Genomic DNA, 13271 nt, shown 5'->3' on the forward strand with positions numbered 1-13271 from the left:
CATTTTAAAAAACATAAATGAAAAGGGGAGGGAAAAAACAAAACAAAATAAAACAAATGTTGGTCAAGACCACCAAATTGTGTACAACACTAAAAGGGAAGAAATGACACTTCCAATTCTTTAAAACTTTATTTCTCTTAGGATAATTAAAAGGTAGAATACAGTTGAAGAGAATGAACCTAAAGGATATGGGTAAAATTGGGCCTTTACTCTCAATTGAAGAGGTCCAAGATGATATCATTATGTTTGAGACACAAATCCCTGGAGAAAAACAGGGGTGTTAACTTTAAACTTAAGTGTCTCATTGTCCTTTGACCTACTTTAATCTCACTGTGTTTAGCACCTTGTCTAATGAGGGCCTCATAAACTGCAAGGACCTGAGTCAGTGTCCCCATGACTTACAATCATCTATAAGGTTCTCAGATGAGACCTTTAGAGCCTCCCAGTAGGTAGAGCCCTTTAAGCATCATAAACTGTGAGGTCCTGAGTCAGTCTTTGTAACTTATAATCATTTGTAAGGTTCTCCAGTTGAGATTGCCAAAGTCTCCCACTACTTAGAGATCTTTGAGATTCTTACACTTTATTAGATCAGTGTTTGACTTAACCCTTGCTTCACTTAACAAGGGGTTAAATACAGTGGGTGAAGAGGTGGGGGAAAAGTGGAAGAGAGAACAGGCCTTGTGTCACTTAACAAGGTGTTAAGTACCCTGGCTGGGAAGGGGATGAGGTAAAAGTGTGAAAGAAAATAAGCCTTGCTTCTCTTAACAAGGGGTTTAGTACCATAATCCTGGGTGGGAGAGGGGGAAGGGGGCATAAAATGTGAGAGGAAATAGCCCTGGGGTAGGGACACAAGTAGTTCAAGAAATGATATGGTTTTGGATGATACTTTGACTCACGAGAAGGATTGTGTTATACTTGAAAAAATACTTGAAAAGGGGCTAAAGTAAAAAAATGATTATAATTATAATTTGAGGCAATTTGAGTTAATGCTGCTTATCAAACAATCAAGCAATTTGTGATATTATCTCAATTACAATATGAGCTTCTCAAGCAATCAAATAATCAAACTATGACTGATGATACCTGATTAATAATATTAGAGTTCTAAATAACACCAATGGAAGAGGCACAAAGATTTATAATTTTAGAGGGAAAGAAAGGAGACTTTGAATGCTGTGTAAATTCTTTTCAATAGATTTAGCCCAGAGAGGGAATAAGATAATCCCACCTGGATTTAAAAATCTGACTTAATTTACAAGGAAGGAAGGGACTGGGAAAGGGAAGGATAAGGTTAAGAAGGGACTGATAAAAGAGAAGGGAAAATATAAGTGAAAATAAACTGAAAGTTAAATTTTTAAAAGAAAAGTCAGACACAGGACTCATTTCTAAAGTATATACATGTGTGTATATGTATATATATATATATATATATATATATATATATATATATATATATATAATAGAGAGAGAGAGAGAGAGAGAGAGAGAGAACTGAGTCAAATTTATTAAAAAATCAAGCCATTACCCAATTGACAAATGGTCAAAGGATATGCAGAGGCTATTCACAGATGAGGAAATCAAAGAGATCCATAGTCATATGAAAAATTGCTCTAAATCATTACTTATTAGAGAAATGCAAATTAAAGCATCTCTGAGGTACCACCTCACACCTCTCCTACTGGCCAATATGACCAGAAAGGGCAATGATCAATGTTGGAAGGGATGTGGGGAATCTGGGACCATGCATTGTTGATGTAGCTGTGAACTCATCCAAACTTTCTGGAGAGCAATTTGGAATTACACTGAAAGGGCAATAAAAATGTGCATACCCTTTGATCTAGCAATACCACCACCAGTTCTATATCCTGAAGAGATCATGAAAAGGGGTAAAAGTATCACTTGTTCAAAAATATTTATAGCAGCCCTGTGTGTGGTGGCAAAGAATTGGAAATTGAGTGAATATCCAACAATTGGGGAATGGTTGAACAAATGGTGGTTTATGCATGTTATGAAACACTATGGTTCTATTAGAAACCAGGAGGAATGGGAATTCAGGGAAGCCTGGAAGCATTTGCATGAACTGATACTGAATGAGATTATCAGAACTCACAAACTTGAAGATGCATCAATGTTGGAAAAACTACCTTTGCATGTAATTGGGAAAAATAAGTAAAATTAAGTATTTTTAAAAGGAATGTGCATTGAATATTGAGAATAAATAATTTCCCATTTTTTTGGCAATACATCTGTTTCATTCTTTAACTACTTTCATTGTTTGTATTTTGGTCCCTACCCTTATCAGAGTACCTGGCAAATAAGAGACTTCATGAATGAAGATCGGCTTCTTGATTAATTGAAGGAAAAGACTTGAGAAAAATTGGTTTTGTCCCTTTGCTTTTAAGCATTTCATTCCCTGAAAGCTTGCACTTATGCTCAAATTAATGAGGATAAAATAACCTCATTGCATTTATTTACCTACATATTAAGCCTCAAAATTTTTGCATATTAAAAAAATACCCTTTAAACATTTAGTAGATCCTCCTTTTGCTGTTTTACCGGATTGTGCACTTAGATCACAAGACTGACATTCTTTGAGAAAAATGTTTTAGAGTCTGATGAAGATAACCAGATTTAACAGGATCACCATGTCTTCTCATATTGGGTTTGTTTTTTAAGGGTTTTTTTTTTTGCAAGACAAATGGGGTTAAGTGGTTTGCCCAAGGCCACACAGCTAGGTAATAATTAATTGTCTGAGGCTGGATTTGAACTCAGGCACTCCTGACTCCAGGGCCAGTGCTCTATCCACTGCACAGTCTAGCCACCCCTTTTGTATAATCTTAAATAAAAAATAAAATCATCAGTAAAATGTGTTTTCATTCCTATACTTGGTACTCCAGGCTTTGTATTGCCTTGCTGGTGATAAGTATATTTTATCAAAAGGTCTAGTAAATATAAAAGGACTAATTAAATGCTAGCCATCAGCATCAGCATCAGCATCAGCATCATCATCATTCCAAAGCAATGCTTTTAGTTTTTTGGTTGGTTTGGTTTTTTAAACCAGCTTTGACATTCTTTCAATTCCAGTAAGTCTCTGCTGTATGCTACAGTGAATTCAGTAACAATCTCTTCAGGTGCCAAATCTCTTTCAAGATCTTGGCTCATTTTCTGAGAATTAATTAGGTTGTTTTACAGAATTAGTTTGTTTGACCTTGGAATTATTTTTTGCTTCAACCATCCATTCCTTTGTACTTTGACACCGTTAATTCTATTTCATTGTGAATTTGAATGTAATCTCTAAAAATCACTGAAGTATGCTCTTTAAAATTGCAACATTTGCATGTTTCCTTGAAATATGTGAAGGGGAGTAAAATGTATGACTAAAAAAGGTAGGAAAAACTAAAGTTGTGAAGAGCTTAGAAAGCCAAGTAGAAGATTTTACTTTTAGTCTTAAAATAGGAAGACACTGACTCGTTGGATGGGGGAGAATGATATGATCAGAACTATATGTAAGGGGGTCATTCTAAATACTAAGAAAGAATGAATTGGATATTATAGGAAAAAAATTGCCCAGTTATCTCAAAATCAAAAGTCAAATTAGAAATTCTAGGAATCTGCCAGTCACTTCTCAAAGTAAATCATAAAATGAAAATTATCAGTAATATAATAGCCAAATTCTAGAGTTTGCAGATGAAGTAGAAACTCCTACATAGAGATAGATTTAAGTCTATTCAAATGTCATGGAGTAACATGCAGAGTCACAAAAGTTTATCACAATACACAATAAATGGAGAAAGGGCTAGGAATATAATATAACAGATAGCAAAGAACCTAGAATTACAACCAAAAAACCTTACCTAGGCAAAGAATATAATCCTGAGGAGTTGGACAGGAGAAGGGGGAAGTAATGGATATATTAAGAAATAGAGCACTTTCAAGTCCTGATGTAAAGACCAAAACTTAAAAGAAAAATCTGATATTCAAACACAGGACTCAGGAGAAGTATAAAAAGTATGAGTAAGAATTTTTTATGGAATTTAACAATTATCAGTGGTATACCATCTTATATGGGGAAATGATGTAAGTAAATCTTAAGAAATTTTTCATCAGATACAGCTTCTCTCAGTAGTTCAGAAATAAAAGACAAACCTGAGAGACCTGCTATGGACAAAGTTATCAACAACCAGAGGCAAAAACAATAGAGTATGAAAGCATTACAAACCATAATATGTACACTATCTAAAATTTTCTTTTATGTCTTTCCTTTCATTCTCATGATTTTTTCTTTCCCCTTAGTTCTAATTCCTCTGTACAACAAGGCTAATATGTAAATATGTCAAGCAGGAATGGACATGTACAACTTTTAACAGACTGTTAACTGCCATGAGGAGGGGAGAGGAAGGGAGGATTAGAGAAAAATGTGGAATATATAAATTTGCAAATGACTGAATGTGGAAAACTACCATTACATGCCAATGAAAAAATATAATAAAATTTCAATTAAAAGAAAAAGGTTATCATCAGAGAAATTCTAACTATACAAAAGGTTTCAATATGATTCCATTATGTTTGGGTGATCTCATATTAGAAGGGTGGGGAATAGGGAAGCAATGGAAGAGGGAATAAGAGTTAAAGAAGGGGTGAATGATGGGGCAGCTAGGTGGCACAGTGAATAGAGCACTGGCCCTGGAGTCAGGAGGACCTGAGTTCAAATCTGGCCCCAGACACTTAATAATTACCTAACTATGTAGTCTCAGGCAAGTCATTTAACCCCATTTGCCTTGGAAAAATATTAAAAAAAAAAGAAAGGGAGAATGAGAGAAGTGATCTTGCATGAATAGGGCTCAAAGAGAAGAATATATACAATAAAGTGAAGGAAGAGAGGTGGAGGAGCAGAAACACTTGAAATAACTCTCATTTGAACTGACTCAAGGAAGAAAAAAATAAACATATATAAGTGGTTGAGTACAGAAGCTCAACAGAGAAATCAACACTCATTTTTGTTAAAAAAAAAAAAAATTGAGGGGGCAGCTAGGTGACACAGTGGATAGAGCACCAGCCCAGCAGTCAGGAGTACCTGAGTTCAAGTCCAACCTCAGACACTTAATAATTACCTAGCTGTGTGACCTTGGGCAAGTCACTTAACCCTACTACCTTGCCGAAAGAAAACAAGAAAAGAAAAGAAAGAAAGAAAATTTAAAGTATTGATATCTCAAAGAATATGAATAGACAGTTTTCAAATGAAGAAATTAAAGCTATATATAATCATATGAAAAATGCTCCAAATCAAAAATATTGATTAGAGAAATGCAAATTAAAACAATGATAAGGTATCATCTCAAATCTATTAGATTGGCCAAGACAAGATAAAGGGAAAATGATCAATGTTGGAAAGATTGTAGGATTGAGATACTGATGCATTGCTAGCAGAGTTGTGAATGGATCCAATCATTCTGGAGAGCAATATGGAACTATGCCCAAAGAGCAATAAAACTGATCATACTCTTTGACCCAGCAATTCCAATTCTAGACGTATGTCCAGAAGAAATCATAAAAATGGAAAAATTCTCACATGTTCCAAAATATTCATAGCAGTTCTTTTTTGTAATGGCAATGAACTGGAAATTGAGGGAATACACATCAATTGGGGAACTGCTAAACAAGTTATGGTACGTGAATAATATGGAATATTATTTTTCTATAAGAAACTATACCTGGTCGGACTATAGAGAAGCATGGGATGACTTATAGGATCTGATGCTGGGTGAAGGGAGCAAAACTAAGACAATAACATACACATTCACAATAACATTGTGAGATGATCAACCTTGATGAATGCAGCTCCTCTCAGTATTTTAGAGAGTTAGGACAACGGTATTAGATAGACTATAGACAATGTTATCCCCATCCAGAGGCAGCAAAACAAAACAAAACAAAAAACTTTCAGAATCTGATGAACACTTTATAAAATTATCTCTCATGTCTGTCTATCCCTTAATCCTAATTCATCATCCCCCCAACACAATACATACACACACACACACACACACACACACACACACACACACACATACACACACATAGAGAAAGTATTGATATCAATGTAATTTTCCCTAAAGTGATTTTTTTAATTGTCTAAAACCATCAGCAAGAATTATTTGTAATGGAGATAAACTAGCAGCCCACCCAAGAAGATCAGGTGTGATACGTGGATGTCCACTATCATCAAAGTTTTTCAGAATTTATATTGGATATCCTAGAAATAGCAATAAGAGAAGGAAAAAAATAAAAGGATCAGAAGAGAGAATGAGGTAATAAAAGTTACTTTTTTTGTAGACTGTGTTTGGAAAATCCCAAAGATAATTAAAAAGTTAGTTCAAACAATAATTTTAGCAAAGTAGCAAGATATAAAATAAATTCACATAAATCATCAGCATTTCGATGTCACATACAAAAAAAAATAAACTTAGGAAGAAGAGATAGCAAGAAATATCCCATTTAAAACAAATCTAGACAGTATAAAATATGTAGGAAGACATTTGCCAAAATGAATCACGATTTATATAAAGTTATTAAATAAATAAAAGTTATTTTTATACAAATAAAATTAAATATAAATAATTAGAGAAATATTAACTGATCAAACATAGGTAAGGTCAATATAATAAAAATGACAAATTTACTCAAACTAAGTTAAATATTCAACTAATTATCCAAATAAATTAATCTAAATCATTAAAAATTAGGAAAAATAAAAAATTAATTTTGAAAAACAAAAACAATGATATCAAAAAAATATATATTTTTGAGACATATAAAGGAAGGATATTAAAGTATATTATAAGGCAGCAATTTTAAAAATAGTCTGTTGCTTCCTAAGAAACCAAAAGGTAGATCAACAGAATAGAGTAAACATGGAATTTACATAAGGAAATGAACATAATTAAGTATTTGATAATTGTGAAGATAAATTTGGGTATAAAATTCATCATTTGTTCAATATGATTAGGAAACCTGAAAGACAGGATGGCAAAAGCTAAGCATAGACTAATATCTTACACCACTAATTAAGTTAAATTCAAAATAGATATATGACCTGGTTTTAAAGAGAGATTTACAAGAAAATTAGAAGATAGAACACATTATTCATCAGGTATATGATTATGTGAATCAATAATAAATAAAAAGAGACAGTGAACAAAGTTAAGTGCAAAAATGGATAATTTTAATTACATTAAATTTAAAAGATTTTGAACAAATAAAAAATGTAGCCAAAAACAGAAGTAGACATTTTGGAGGTGGATGGGGGGAGGGGATTTATAGATAGTTTTTCAGATAAAGGTCTCACATCTTAAATATAAAAAGAACTTTGGCAAAGCTATGAGAATATGAGTTACTTTCAAATTGATAAGTATCAAAGATTAGGAGTAGGTAGCTCTAATGAATGAATCAAAAAATATGCAATCATTTTAAAAGATGTCCTAAATCACTACTGATCAAAGAAATGCAAATTAAAATAACCTTGAAATATCATTTTTATTATCTACCAAACTGATTAAAAGGAGAGAAGGGGAAAGGTGACAAATGTTGGTGAGGATGTGGAAAAAAACTGTGACATTAATTCATTGTTAATGGAATTGTGAACTGATTCAAATATTTTAGAGAAAAATTTGGAAATATGCCTGATGAGTAATTAAGCTATCTTCACCTTTTGACCTAGCAATACTAAAACTCAGTCTGTTTCCAAACACGATTATTTTTGTCTTCTAAAGTATTGGTAGCAAATCTCTTTGTGGTGGTAAAGAACTTGAAATTTGGGCGTTAAGTTCATCAATTGAGCAATGACTGGACAAGTTGTGGTATATGATTATGATGAAATACTACAGTAATAAGAGATAGTGAATTCTATGGTTTTAGCAAAACATGGGAAGAATTGCCAGAAATAATGAAGAACATAACAAGCACAATCAAGAAAATATTATATACAGTAAGAGAAATAATATTTTAAGAATGTCTTTGGGGGCAGTTAGGTAGTGAAATAGATAGAGCACTGGCCCTGGAATCAATTCAAATCAATTCTCACACACTTAATACATAGTGCTGTGTGACTTTGGACAAGTCATTTTTTGCCTTGCAAAAAAACAAACAAAAAAAAACAAGAAGGGATTTGTGTGAATAAGTTATTCTGATTATAATAAATATCCAAATTAACTATAAAGGACTTATGAAGAAAAATACTATCTGCAGTCAGAGGAAATACTGATAAGCAAAAGAAAAGTATGAATTGAACAATTTTACACATACACACAAATATACACATATATCCATATATATTATACACACATACCAACTTGTGTCTACTGGTATTCATCTCTAGGAAGTAAGTGAAAAAAGAAAAGAAAGATAAAAAAGAAATCTTCATGATAATTTTGATGTCTATTTGAAAGAAAAAAAAGTTTTGCATAATAGATTTGCTTGCAAATTCATATGCAAACATCTTTTTTTATTATAGTATGTTATGGAAATGTTTGTTTTATTCCTTTAATTAGAAATTTTAAAAATTGGTTAAAAAAGAGGAAAAGGGGGAGAAGAAAAGGAAGAATAGAGATCAGAAGTAAAATAGGTCCTTAAAGAGTATAAGATTAAAAATAGAAGGATATATGTATAGATACACATATATATTGATTAGATAGATAAATAGATAGATAGATATGAAAATAGGATGGTGGAAAATATAGTTAACAATTATAACTATAAATGCAAATTGAATTAATTCATCCATCAAGTCAAAGTTGATGGCAGAATTCACTTAAAAAATAAAAGCAATTATTAGGAACTTTCTCTTTGTTCTTTGGATTCAGTAATATCAATCATTTTCAAGCTAAGGTTTTCTTACTGAAATTATTGATCATTTTCTTCTCTAACTTATTTTAATAATGAGGAAGTTGATGCAAACAGAGTTGCATCAGGGTCACACAATGAGTAAATATTTGAGGCCCAATTTAAAATATTATGCCCAACTCTTACTTTTTACTTTCATTTCTTTTTCAATGGTTGCAAATTCACCTCTTTATTTTTGATTCTGGCAGTTTAGTTTCCTTCCTACATTTTTAAAATTTAAATTTAAATTTTCAAATTAGTCAATTATTTATGTAATAAAACTGAAAATTCTAATGAATAAGTATATTTGCAAATGCATAAATTGCTCAGAACAGGAAAAAGAATATTGAAATAAAACTATCTTAGTAAAAGAAATCAAAACTCATAAATGAATCCCTAAAGGAAAAAATCCCCAGAATCAAATTTATTTACAAGATAATTCTACCAATCATTTAAAAATAATTCATTCAAATAGAACTCATAATATTTAAAATATAAATAAAGATTCTATATAATTTTTTTCTATGACTCATATATGGTCCTAATACCTAAAACTGAGACCATTAAAACAGAGAAATATACATATAGATGAATTTCTCTGATCATGATAAAAACTTCAAATAAAATAATGGTAAGAAATTTATAGCAAAATTGACAAAGTGCATGCATTGTAACTAGACTGTATTTCTAGCAGGAAAGCAGAGTTGGTAAATCATTAGCATAACTGCTACAATTAAGAATAAACACAATTGATTATATTAATAAAAACAGTAGGAAAAAGCTTTCAACAAAAAAAACATCAAAAACTTAATACATGAATAAATAGTTTTCCATATAGTCATAAACAATGTCAATTTAACATCAAAATTGAGGATTAGCTATTAAAAAGATAAGCTAAAAGAAGCCTTTCCAGTAAGGCAAAAGATGAAATAAGAATGACTATCAGAAACTTTATTAATAAATATCATATTTAAATTACTAGTTATAGCATCAAGATAAGAAAAAGACATTGAAATCATAAGCATTGCCAATGTGAAATCAAAATATCAGTGTTTTGCAGATGATATGATGATTTGTGTAGAAAACTCTAGAAAAACAATTTGAAAGAATTAATTAAAAGAATACCTTGGCAAAATGACCAGACACAAAATGAACTCACATGAATCATTAGTGAGTCTGTACCAACAAAATCCAATAGGAAGAAATAAAAGGGAAATTCCATTTATAATACTTACAAATACAATTTAAAATTCTTGAGAATCTACCTGCCAAGACACACTTAGGAACTTTTTGACAGACAGAGATAGAGAACCGAGACAGAGAGACAAAGAGATGAAGGACGGGGGAAGGAAGGAGAGAGAAAGACATACCTAGAGAAGTCTTAATTGTCCATGGATATGCTGAATCTAAATAATAAAATTACAGTATTATCTAAATTATTTTACTTATTCAGTTCCATAGCAGGTAAATTACCAGGTACTTTACAAAGCTAGGAAAAAAATCAGAACAAAATTCATCTCAGGGATCAGATGATCAAGAAAAACAATGAAATAAATACAGGAAAATAGGAGGGAAGGGAGACTAACAATATCAGATCTCACACTATACTAAAAAGATTTAATTATCAAAAGATATGAATAGTTTACAGAAAAAGAAATAAAAATTATCAAATGGCACATGAAAATATGTTCTAAATCACTAAAAATTTGAAAAACAAGCTAAACCATGACATACCACCTCATATTCATCAGATTTAACAAGGTGACACAAAAAAAGGAAGTAAGAATGAGAGATATTGAAGAAGATAGGGTAAAATAGGTACACCAATGCACTGTAGGTAGAACAGTTAACTAGCTCAATAATACTCTGAAACAAGTTGCAATAATGCCTAAGAAAATTTTAATTGTACCCTTTAATTAGTATTACTACTCCTTGGTCAAAAGTCAAAAAGATTGAAGAGAAAATAAACTGCATATGTATAAAAATATTAGTTCTTTCTGTGGTGGGAAGACATGGAAAATAAATGAATACCTTTCAACTGTTGAATATCTGAACAAGTTATTACACATAAATACAAGGAAATACTAAAGTTCAGCAACGACTGATAAAAAGGATGGTTTCAGAAAAGTTCATGAAGTCTGAAATGCATTGATACAATGTAAAATGAGCAGAACTAGGGAAATAATTATATAGAAACAGCAATATCAATTTTGAAAAATTCACTATGTCTCACGAACGCAAAGACCAACCACAATTCCAAAAGATACATCAAGAAGCATTCTATCCACTTCCAAATAAAGAAATGATGAATATAGCTTAGAATATGAAGCACCCTATCCTCTATTTTTCTTGCTTCTTTTTTTTGGGGGGGTGGGGGAGTGGAGAGACATAGCTAGCATGGAAAGTTATTTTTATGACTATAGGTGAGTGATAAAGGAAAGAGGTTAGTTATAAAACATATATGATGTTCAGTTTTTTAATAAAAAAATTCAAAGACAAATATGGGCAAGATGAAGTAGTCCAATTTAGTATTTTATCTCTCAATTGGCAAAGAGAATGAATGTTTACTGGTGGAGGTCGTTTCCAGGATATTTTGGCCTTTTCATTATGGCAACTATTTTACATTGGTTAAATATTTTTAAGGAATGATTAAATTTAGATTCAGCATCTTTACTTTTGCTTCCAGGAATGCAGTATAAAACCAAATTAGTCAGTTTCCATGGTTGCCATGTCAAACTATTTACTCCAGTTGAGGTTGAAATACACTGTTTTTCTTTTTTCCCTCAACATAATCTGTTATCAAGTCATATTTCCTCCATTCAATACTTGTTCACTTGATCTTCTGAAAACAAATATAGATTATAATCAAATGCAGAAAGGCAGAAATAATAAATACACACTTCCCAGACCATGATGCAATAAAAATTACATGTACTAAAGGGTCATGGAAAGTTAAACCAAAAACTAATTGGAGACTAAATAACTTAACCTTAAATAATGGGTTAACAAAAAATAATGGAAATAATTAATAATTATATTTAAGAAAATAATACTAATGTTAAATAATAACAAAATTTATGAGATACAGCCAAGGCAGTTTTGGGGGAACATTTTATATCTCTAAAAGCCTATAAGAATAAAACAGAGAAAAAGGAAATCATTGAATTGGGTATGCAATTAAAAAAAAGTTTTAAAAAAGAACAAATTAAAGAACTCCAATTAAATACTAAAATAGAAATTATGAAAATCCAGGAAGACATTAATATCATTTCTAGCAAAAAAACAATCTCATAAATAAAACTAAAACTTGGTTTTATGGAAAAAACCAATAAAATAGACAAACCTTTGTTTAATCTGATCTTAAAAAAAAGAAGATAACCAAATTACCGTAACAATAACAAAAGCAAAAAGGGCAATGAGAAGGAAATTAAGAGATAATTCAGAGCTACCTTGCTGAATATGCCAATAAATTTGATAGCTGAGTGAAATGGATAAATATTTACAAAAATAGTAACCACTGAGAAAAACAGAAAAGAAAAGAAAATACTTAAATAATCCTATTTCAGAAAGAGAAACTGAAGAAACCATCAATAAACTTCCTAAGAAAAAGTCTCAAAGTCCAGATGGATTTACAAGTGAATTCTACCAAACACTTAAGGAACAATTAACTCCTATTCTACATGAACTATTTTTAAAAACAGGAGAAAAAGGCATTCTGCCAAATTCCTTTTATGGAATGGTGCTGATATCTAAACCAGGAAGAACCAAAGTGCACAAAGAAAATTATAGACCAATCTCAATAATGAATATTGATACAAAAATATTAAATGAAATTTTAGCAATGAGACTACAACAAGTTATTACTAAAATAATACACCATGATCCCATAGGATTTATATCAGGTAGGCAGGGATGGTTCAACATTAGGAAAGCAATCAATATAATTAACACAAATGATAACGTATCAATAGTAAAATGAACATAAATCATAGGATTATCTCAATAGATGCTGAAAAAGCCTTTGATAAAATGTAAAATCCATTTCAATTAAAAACACTAGAAAGTTTAGGAATAAGTGGAATTTTCATTAAAATAATAAATAGCATCTATCTAAAAACCATCAACAAATATTACATGATTGGTTTTGAGGATATTATATTAAAATATTTTTGTACCAATGAAATCAATGCTCCAAAACTTAGAAGGAGAGCAAAAAGCTGGGAACCAATCTTCACAACTAGGATTTCTGATAAAGTTCTCATTTCTAAAATATATAGAGAGAATTGTATCAAATTTATAAGGTTACAAGTCATTCCACAATTGATAAATGGTCAAAGGATATGAATAGACAATTTTCAAATGAAGACATTAAGGCTATATATAATCATATGAAA

Source organism: Macrotis lagotis, chromosome 1, assembly GCF_037893015.1.
Source record: "Macrotis lagotis isolate mMagLag1 chromosome 1, bilby.v1.9.chrom.fasta, whole genome shotgun sequence".
Lineage (NCBI taxonomy): Eukaryota > Metazoa > Chordata > Mammalia > Peramelemorphia > Peramelidae > Macrotis > Macrotis lagotis.